Raw genomic sequence first — 9,773 nt, 5'->3', positions numbered from 1 at the left:
TGTTCTCGCTGCATGGTTGCATGGTTAGCATGATTATTGGTTTGGGCTAAAAATCATATTATAATTCCCAAATGATGAATGACGTCCAAGATTGATATAGAAGTGATATGTAATGCATGGTTTGACTAACCCAAAATTGATGGAATACCTAGATGTTGGTAAAAAATGTTAACATTCGACGGTTTCTGTTTAGATGAATAAGTTAATGGTGTGAGAATGTGCGTAGAAAATGAATATTAGTAACTACTCATTTTACTAAATATCCTTTCAAGAGAGAGACTAGGCGAACTCATATATATACTATTAGTTTCATGTATATGTGAGTGTTGTTTCTCTCACAATTTTAAATTTCTCCCAGTATAATCTATACCAAACCTTAACCTCGCTATCATGTCACTAGCTAGTCCCTAACATAAATCTTATGCTCGTTGCATATAGCAATTACTATATAACTATTCAAGATGTTTTTAGCTGTACTAACCCCATTTAACAAAAGTTTCCAATTAAAATTACAACCCATGACCACCATGACCTATTGTAACACAATGTAAACCGCGGGTCGAACCGATCCAGCCTGGTTTATGTCTAAACCCGACTTGGCCCACACCGGGCCGGGCCTAACCCGACCCATATTAATGGTGGTTCATGGGCCAGATTGGGTTTTGATTTAGATCATCGAACCAAAGAAGCATGTCCGACCCATCATAGGCGCAGCCCACCCATGGCCAGTCCCGGCCCTACTAGGGTTAAAAATTTAATTTTTTTAGCAAAAAATAATTGGGCCTAAATGGGCCTTAGGCAGCCAGGATGGCTTGCTGACAGCAGGCCAGTGACAAAGTCTAACCTGCTGGTAGCATCCTTCTGCAATGTTGTTGGCATGCTTCCAATTGGGTTGGTGCCCTCTTAACTTGAACAATCCTAAAACAGAGAGTTAACGGCTCTCTCTTTTTAGCAATTAGCTAGTTGCTAAAAAGAGATAGCCTTCTCTCTTTTCTAGTAATCTAAGCTCTCCAATAAGTGGCTCAGTTTGGATATCATGGTGTTTTACTTGTTTTAAGGTGTTTTTGTCAAAAAAAAAAATACTATACGTTTGAAAACCATAGTGTTTTTTTAGCTAAATCCTCCTCAAACTAAAAACTTGATACTTATTTCAAAACACCTTTTAAGTGTTTTAAGTTTGGTGCTTTAGTTTTAAGTTTGAGGAGGTGTTAATTTAATATCTAACATATTAAATGCAAATAATATATAGTTATGATCAACATGCTTATTATATTATAGTATACTATATTGTACTACATTATTGTTAATCTAATATATTAGAATAATTATTAAATATTATAAACATAAAACAATTTAAATATCTTATATATTAATATAATAACATATTAAATACTAGCTAGTATTTAATATGTTGATAATGTATTATATAATAATAAATAATAATAAAAGATAAATAAACTAATAAAAATAACAAAAATTTATTGATAATAAATAATAATATAATAATAATATAATAATATACTATACAATATTATAATCACTATAATATTATTAACTTTTAATAAATAAATTATAATAAATTAATAATTATAAAATATGATATAATAGTAACATATTTAATAATCAAAAAATAATATAATAATAATATATTGTATAGTAAATGTAATATAATATATAAAATATTAATAATATTACATAATAAATAATATAATATATTATAAAGTAAAATAATTTATTGCTAACAAATGTTAATATGCAAATAATATATTCATAATATAATAATATTTACTTATATCATAAATCATTAAAGTATCATTAATAAACTCTAACATATTAGAAATTATAACATATTATATGATAGTAACATATTTATAATATATTAATTTATTAGTAATATTATAAATATAATATTTTATTATATTAATAATAGCATAATATTATTATTTTAAAAATATCATATAATATATAACAATAACAAATTGATATACCAAAATAATTAAATATATTATTATTTAAAATAATATGTAATAATTATAATATAACGTAACACACTAAAGTACAAGATAATATTATAATACATTATATAATATTATATTGTATTATATTTAATATCTATAATACTATAATAATGTAACCTGAATATTATAACATTTTATGTATAATATATTTTATTATAATTAATATATAATATATTAATAATATGATTAATGCTAATATTGTAACGGGTCAAACTAACATTGACAAAAAACACTCAACATGGTGTTTTGAAAGCACTTTGAGAGAAAAACACAACACCATGGGGTTTTATTATAAAAGCATAACAAGAAAAACACCATGATATCCTTAGGAATACAAATGCAAATTTAGAGAAAGTATTGAATTGTCATAATCATAATCATAATCATCTAGAATTTATTGAATGTTCATGATTTAGAGAGTGGGTTTCCGACTCTTTAAGCATCCAAATTTCTAACATACATTCAATAAATTGAAATTTAATTTGCCGTTTTTTTCCTAATAAAATGTGGACTCTTCCATGCCATAATGATTGGAAATGCATAATTTACAAAAAAAAAATCAAAACTTTATCCAAAAGAAAATCTTCAATTTCCTTTCAATTTGATGACTTTATATAGGGAAAATTTGGAAAAAACGACCGTTTTTTAAAAATAATAGGCAAAATCGACCGTTTAACAAAATAATTAGCAAAATCGACCTTTTTTTGCACGGGATTTTTTTGCACGGGACTACTAGTCCCGTGCAAAAAAAGATCGATTTTGCTAAAATCCCCTATTTTGCACGGGACTACTGGTCCCGTGCAAAAAAATCCCCAACTCTCGCGATCGTTTCCTCCATCTTCTACTCCCTCTCCGCCCCTCATCCAAATCCCTCCCCCCCTCCTCCATCATCAAATCAACAGCCCCTCCTCCATCCAAATCCCTCCGTCCCATCCTCCAAACCCGATCCTCCGTCGCCTCCGATCATACCCAATTTTTCTATTTAATCCCCTCCATCTCACTCTCTTCTCCATCTCTCAGTTCACCCACTCTCTCTCCCTCTTCAAGAAACCCAAGAGCCCCACTACCTCCACCCTCAGACCCAAGCTCAACCACCGGCCCTCCTCCTTCCTCAAGCCCCTACTCCACCTCCCTGAGCTCGCTGTCAAGCTCCCCTTGCCCCTTACAACAATTACTTCATTTCAGCTCCGACACAGAGGGGGAAGATCCCACAAATAATCCGACGAATCATTGATCTCAATAGTACTCCTGAACTCCGTTCATCACGTAAGCTCCTCCATCTCTCGAACCCCGCCGCTCTAGCCCAGCTCCCTCAGCCCCGACGCCCAGCACCTCCGAGCTCAGAGCCGCCGCCAACTGAGAGCTGGACCGCGTCGGTTACGGTGCGGGACGCGCCTTCGCCTGGTCGGGGCGGCGGTGGAAAGGGGGGGAGGGATTTGGATGGAGGAGGGGCTGTTGATTTGATGATGGAGGAGGGGGGAGGGATTTGGATGAGGGGCGGAGAGGGAGTAGAAGATGGAGGAATCGTTTCCCACGGTCGCGAGAGTTGGGGATTTTTTTGCACGGGACTAGTAGTCCCGTGCAAAATAGGGGATTTTAGCAAAATCGACCTTTTTTTTGCACGGGACTAGTAGTCCCGTGCAAAAAAAGGTCGATTTTGCTAATTATTTTGTTAAACGGTCGATTTTGCCTATTATTTTTAAAAAACGGTCGTTTTTCCAAATTTTCCCCTTTATATATCATGCAATGACTACTGCCGTAGTTACCGAACCCATCTTTACTCACTTATATCAGAGTAAAACACACAATTATAAACAAGGCCAAAAAAACCAAACTTTAATTTTTTTCTTCTCCAAAGCATTGAAATAAAATCAAAAGACTAGACAACAATATCCTACTCTTACATGAACTATGATCAAACATTATTCATGCTAATTCTACTCAAACCCTAACTTTTATGTAGTTCCTTCTAATTTGCATTGCAATCAAGTGAAGCTCCTGCTGCTATTGCTTCCCTGAGAACAAGACGACCGAGAAGAAGATATCATCTCAATCAAATCCATATCCTTCTTGCAACTCGACGAATCTTGATCATCCGCGATAAACTTGAAATTATCGCTCTCAAATGCATCAAAACAGGTCAAAGGCCCTTCATCTATCAAGCAAGAGAGATAGACATCGTTCTCTGAGAACTCAATTGGAGGAGGCAACAACTCATCCATACTCATCAACTGCCCATGATCATCACCAAAACTCAAAAAATCGTCGTAAAAGTTCTGCATGGTCTCAATGCAGTCATCCACTTGAGTCATACTAGAGAAGGAGGAGTCATTGACGGGTATAGATTGGAGAGGGTCGGAGGAATCGGACCGGATGAACTGGGTTGGCGTTGCGTTCTCTTTCTGGGTTTTCCTTCGGATGTATTCTTGTAGGATCGATGGGTTGCAGTTTGCTCCGTTGTTGCTTGGTTTTCTCTTGGTCTTTCTCTTCGAGTTCTGCCTTCTCTTGGTGGCATTCCAATGGTTCTTGATGGAGTTTTCGCTTCTTCCAGGGATGAGTTTCGCGATTTCTGCCCATCTGTTACCGAGCTTCTCGTGGGCTTCGATTAGGAGAACTTCTTCTTCTTCACTCCATGTGTCCTTCTGAAGAGAGAAAAATGTTAAGAATATGTACACATAATCAAGGTGGAAGAAATTACATGATAAATACATGTAAACTTTGAAGAAATATAGCAGTATACATAGTAAAGATCATCATAATATTAAAGATATATATTAGTATTGTGTCAAAATCTTTGAAAACTTTTCACTTCTAATTAATTTAGTCGTAACGAAGGCGAAAAAGAATAGGAACGACGACCTTAATATCAGGCCGCAAGTGATTGTGCCATCTCTCTCTACATTGCTTCCCGATCCTACCAACCAAATTCTTAGCAATCTGAGACCACTTCCTTACTCCATGTTGCTTCACCAATTTCACCAACAAACTATACAACAAAAACAAAATACATACATTAGCCAAAAATAGATATCATAAAACCAAAAACTTTAAAGAATTACAGTAATAAAATAGATCACCTATCTTCTTCTGCAGTCCATTGCCCCTTAACAACATTTACATTATTCGAACTAGCAGAAGAAGAAAAAGAAACCCCCTTAACCCCTCCAACTTCAACAACTTCCTTCCCCTTCTCACCATCAAAATCTCCATTATCGAACCTTGTACAGTATGAACCTTCTCCTTCAACAAGTAGTCCATTATAAATCCCTGAATCATCTAACAAAATGCCGTGAGGGAGAACGGCGATTGAACCAAGAGATGAAGAAGACTCATACAAATTTGTTCGGTTGGTACTTAACATCTCATCCTTCTTCATCACTCTCTTTGGTACATTACTATCAGTCTTGTTACTAGAGAGATCGAGCTCTCTATCACAAGGGCTTGATAGAAACCTCGCCAACGGCGTCAATGGCGCTTCCTTCTCTAAGTGATTCCACACAAGATGAGCTCTTCTTTCCATTGAGGTAGAGAGGCAGAAGAGAGAAGTGCAAGGGTTTGATGAGAGAGCTATACACTTGTTAGTGCTTATAGTAGTAGTAAAAAATGCACATGAGGAGGGTTTGCTATATAATTAATAAAAACCTAAGTAATGATATTTGCACCTGAGTTTGCTAACGCTCAGTCACTGACTTATGGGTCCCACGAATAGGTTGGGTTTTAAATCGTGAAGGAAAAAGGAGCTTGAGGTATGGAGCCACATAATATAATACTAAATACGGGATTAAATTAACTTGCCAAATTAGCGCAGCTAATACTGTTTAAATTCCCACTTTTGAAACTTCCATTGAGCTCATTTTAATGGTGAAAAATTGTCATCACATGTTATGAGTACGTGTTAAATTTTTATTAAATTCTAGTCTTTAAAGCTCATTAATTCTTATTAAATTTATGAGGGGATATTGCTAAGTGGAGAGATTAGTGGTAATTTCCTTCAATTTGATATGAATTTGGCTCATCTTACGCTAATTGGATCCAATTATACCGCAAACAAGTTAGGCCTAGGACAGAGACTGTCTTCGATTTGGTGAGTTCGATGCATTTTAAGAGATGGTGGTCAAAGTTATTGTTCAAAATTAGTCTTTTTTTTATTTATTTTCTATACGTCTAAAGTAATTGGGAAAGGTTAAACTACCAAATTGACATTTAAAAAAGACCCACATTAGTATTTAAAATATCTTCGAAGATGTTTTGATATTTAAAGTGAGTTTAAGTTGGCAATTGGGTCCAAATTTTCGTCGGCGCTAACTTTTCTGGCTGGAAAGTTTCTTTGCAACCCCTAACGTCTTAAAATCATTGTATTTTATATCCTTCTTCTCCTTCTTCCAGAAATTTTCTTCCCACCCCCTCCCTCAAACACATCCCCTTCCTCAGCCACCGCTCCCCCCCCCAACCCATCCCTTTCCAGAAAATTCCTTATTATGATTAATGATTTTTAAAGAAATTTATCAAATTTTCTTAGTTGAATAGTTCAAGCACATCCAACCGTGAATTCAGTGAACTCTCAAGTTATTCAATTCAAAATCATTCCATTTTATGAATTAATCCTCTGTTCATTATACAGATTTACTCACTCAGTCTATTATCTCAAGCATATCTTGCCATCTCTAACAACAGGAACAATCCCTACACAATCATGCAATTCAAAGTAAAATCCTACAAGTTATCATCAAGACATCAATGAGGAACAAATGGATTGTTCTGATTTCTCTTTCTAAACCAACACCAAGCCTCAAAGCTTCATGCCATCTTCAGTAATTATCTCTAACCCAACACTTCTCGATAATCACTTTGTATTTAAAGTGAGTTTTTGCTTGACATGATGACGATGCACTTGAGTGGTGGTTGATGGGTGAGTTTGAGTGTTGAGGGATTNAATTGGAATAAATTTTCTGGAGGAAGTAGAAGAAGGGTATAAAATACAATGATTTTAAGACGTTATGGGGTGCAAATAAATTTTCTCACCGGAAAAGTTAACGCTGACGAAAATGTGGAGCAAAGTGCTAACTTAAACCCACTTTAAATACCAAAGTATCATCAGAGATATTTTAAATACCAATGTGGTAAAACGAGTCTTTTTTAAGGCTGTGTTTGGTATGAGTGGAAGACAAAGAAAAGAAAGGGAAAAAGAAAGAGAAAAGAAACCAAAAGAAAAAGAAAGGAAAATAAGATTTCTTTTGTTGTTTGATTAGCTAGAAAATTATAAAGAAAATAGTAAGGAAAGTAAAATACATTCTGATACATTTGAAACTTTCTTCTCTTCTATATATAATATTCTATCTCTTTGCGTAGTTTTTTTGGGTTACTTTTGAAAAAACTCTTGAATTTTGAGGAGATTTGTAGATAACCCCTTAACTATTTTAGTCATTAACTTGCCATGATATGTGAAATATATGATTTAGCGATGTCACTTTGGGTTTAAAGTAGAAAATATTCAAAGGATTTAGTAGAATAAAAGAAGTTAAATAAGTTTGGGGGGTTTAACTACAAAACTCCAAAGTTCAAGGGGCCTAAACCTTTTGCTCATTCAACTTTTTATTATTTTTTACTTGGCTTGGGGCCCCATGTAATAGAAACGGAGCTTTGATATAAATTTATCCTTGGACCCACATGTAATCAAAATGAGACGGGGGAGTGTCTTTCGGTGCTCGAGGAGGCGATTGAGCAGCCTCCAGCAGTGGCCCAATGTTTTTCCCCATCATTTTCACTGGGTTTGGATGATGAAAACCAAAATAAAAATTATAACGGTTTTTTTCCTCTGGATTTTCATTTTACTTTTACTTTTTATCTTTCTTCCTAACCGAAGATAGCAAAGTCAAGCGTGGGCCTTTGGCCCAGCTATGAGAATCATTTCGAGCTTGATTTCTATTCTATTGTTCAACTTAGCTCATTGGATAATTCGTAACGAACCGAATGAAAGAATACGTTGTCTTAAAACTTTAGGATGAGGGTGTCCTTGTTGTCCTTTTAGGGTCTGTTTGGTTTGAATGAAAGTTAAGGAAAAGAAAGGAAAACCATAAGGAATGTAAATTTTCGTAGTAGTTTGGTTAGAGGGAGAACCAAAACGAAAATGAAAATAAGATTACCTAGAGAAAATAAGTAATATAAACTTTCTTTTCTCTTTTCTCCACCGGACCCTAAGGAAAGGTAGGGAAAAAGGTGTTGGGGCCGAACTTTGAAGGCGCCCATCCCTAAATAATCTTCGCAACCCGTGTCTCCTACCTCTTAGGGGCTGTTTGGTTGTTATTAGTAAAGTAGTGTATTTATGGCACAACTTGAAAAGTTGTTGTCCACCTCATCAATTTCACTTTTATACTTTTCTTTGTTTGTTTTTTATTCCATTAGAATCGTTGTCCACCTCATCAATTTCACTTTTATACTTTTCTTTGTTTGTTTTTTATTCCATTAGAATCATAAATTGCTTGTTTGGTTTGCAAATGTAACTTTAATTGTTTGTTTGGAAAGTGTAAAAAGTGGTCCCTACTCAAATGATTATATTGATTGAAATTATTTTTTATTATTTGTTCCTGACTTCAATGTCAGCTTTCTCCTAAAATCATGTTTTTTTATGAAATCACTTTACACTATTTTCACAACTACAAACAAACAATTGAAAGTGATGAAAGCTAACATTGGGACCCATTTTTTTTACACTTTCCATCCTTTTATATGGTAAAAACATACCACCAAACAGCCCCTTAGCTAATTCTAAGTGGGCCCCACTTATTATTAAGATGGGTCAGCAAGGGTTGAACCTTTTCTCTTTTCTGTCTAACCAAACATATAAAAAAATTTATTTCTTTTTCCTTTTCTTTTTCTTTCTTTTCCTTTTCCATTTCATTTTCTTTTCTTTCACTTCACCTCAAACCAAACACAGCCTTATTGTTTCCTTGTGATGGTTGGCAAGCGTATCTGAGATGAACATGGAGTTCAACAGAGAGAGATATGACGATAGATTCAACACTTTAACGAGCCGCAAACAATGGTGGAGTCGACATTTTATCCCAATAACCTCGTCATATGTCTTATCATGGTTGAATTTGATATGTTTTGATAACTTAATAGTTTTGTCTTCTCTTTAGTGGTGGTGTCCTCTTCTAATTTTAGTGATATCCTAAACAATAAATACAAGTAAAATAAATATCATTACCTATAAAATAAGAAATCTGAAGGTGTCGTGTGACATCATTGCATATTAACTGGCTGGCTAGCTTCGCCCCTGACTAGACAACATGATAATCCAAACAAATTAAAGTCAATTTCATGGACATGTGGGAGAAAATCCTTGAATAACTAAAGAACCTAGAAAATAAGACTTGTATAAGCCGCTGAAAATAACTATTTGTTAGTCATATTTTATAAGCTACTTCTAAGAACACTAAGATGTTTGGTAAATTTATGCGTAAAAATCAATATTAACTAAAAATATCATAAGGTACCTCTAGGAACAGTTCGATGTTTGGTAAGTTTATACTTAAAAATCAATATAACTGAAAATATCAAAACTAGGCATAATTTTAACTATCAAAATAGACAAGAAGTTTTCGAATAGATAAGAGTAGTAACATCAAAAGCAAAATGATATTCATTATATTGAAACTATAAAAACCGGAGGCCTTTTAAAAGCATCCCAGGTAGGTTGCTTATAAAACCATCCCCTTAAAAGTAGGCCCAATCAATCAAGGAGCGTGCAGCGAA

The sequence above is a fragment of the Asparagus officinalis genome, chromosome 8 (genome assembly GCF_001876935.1).
Source record: "Asparagus officinalis chromosome 8, Aspof.V1, whole genome shotgun sequence".
NCBI lineage: Eukaryota > Viridiplantae > Streptophyta > Magnoliopsida > Asparagales > Asparagaceae > Asparagus > Asparagus officinalis.
The sequence above is the reverse complement of the archived record's forward strand: the minus strand, read 5'-3'. Positions refer to the sequence as shown.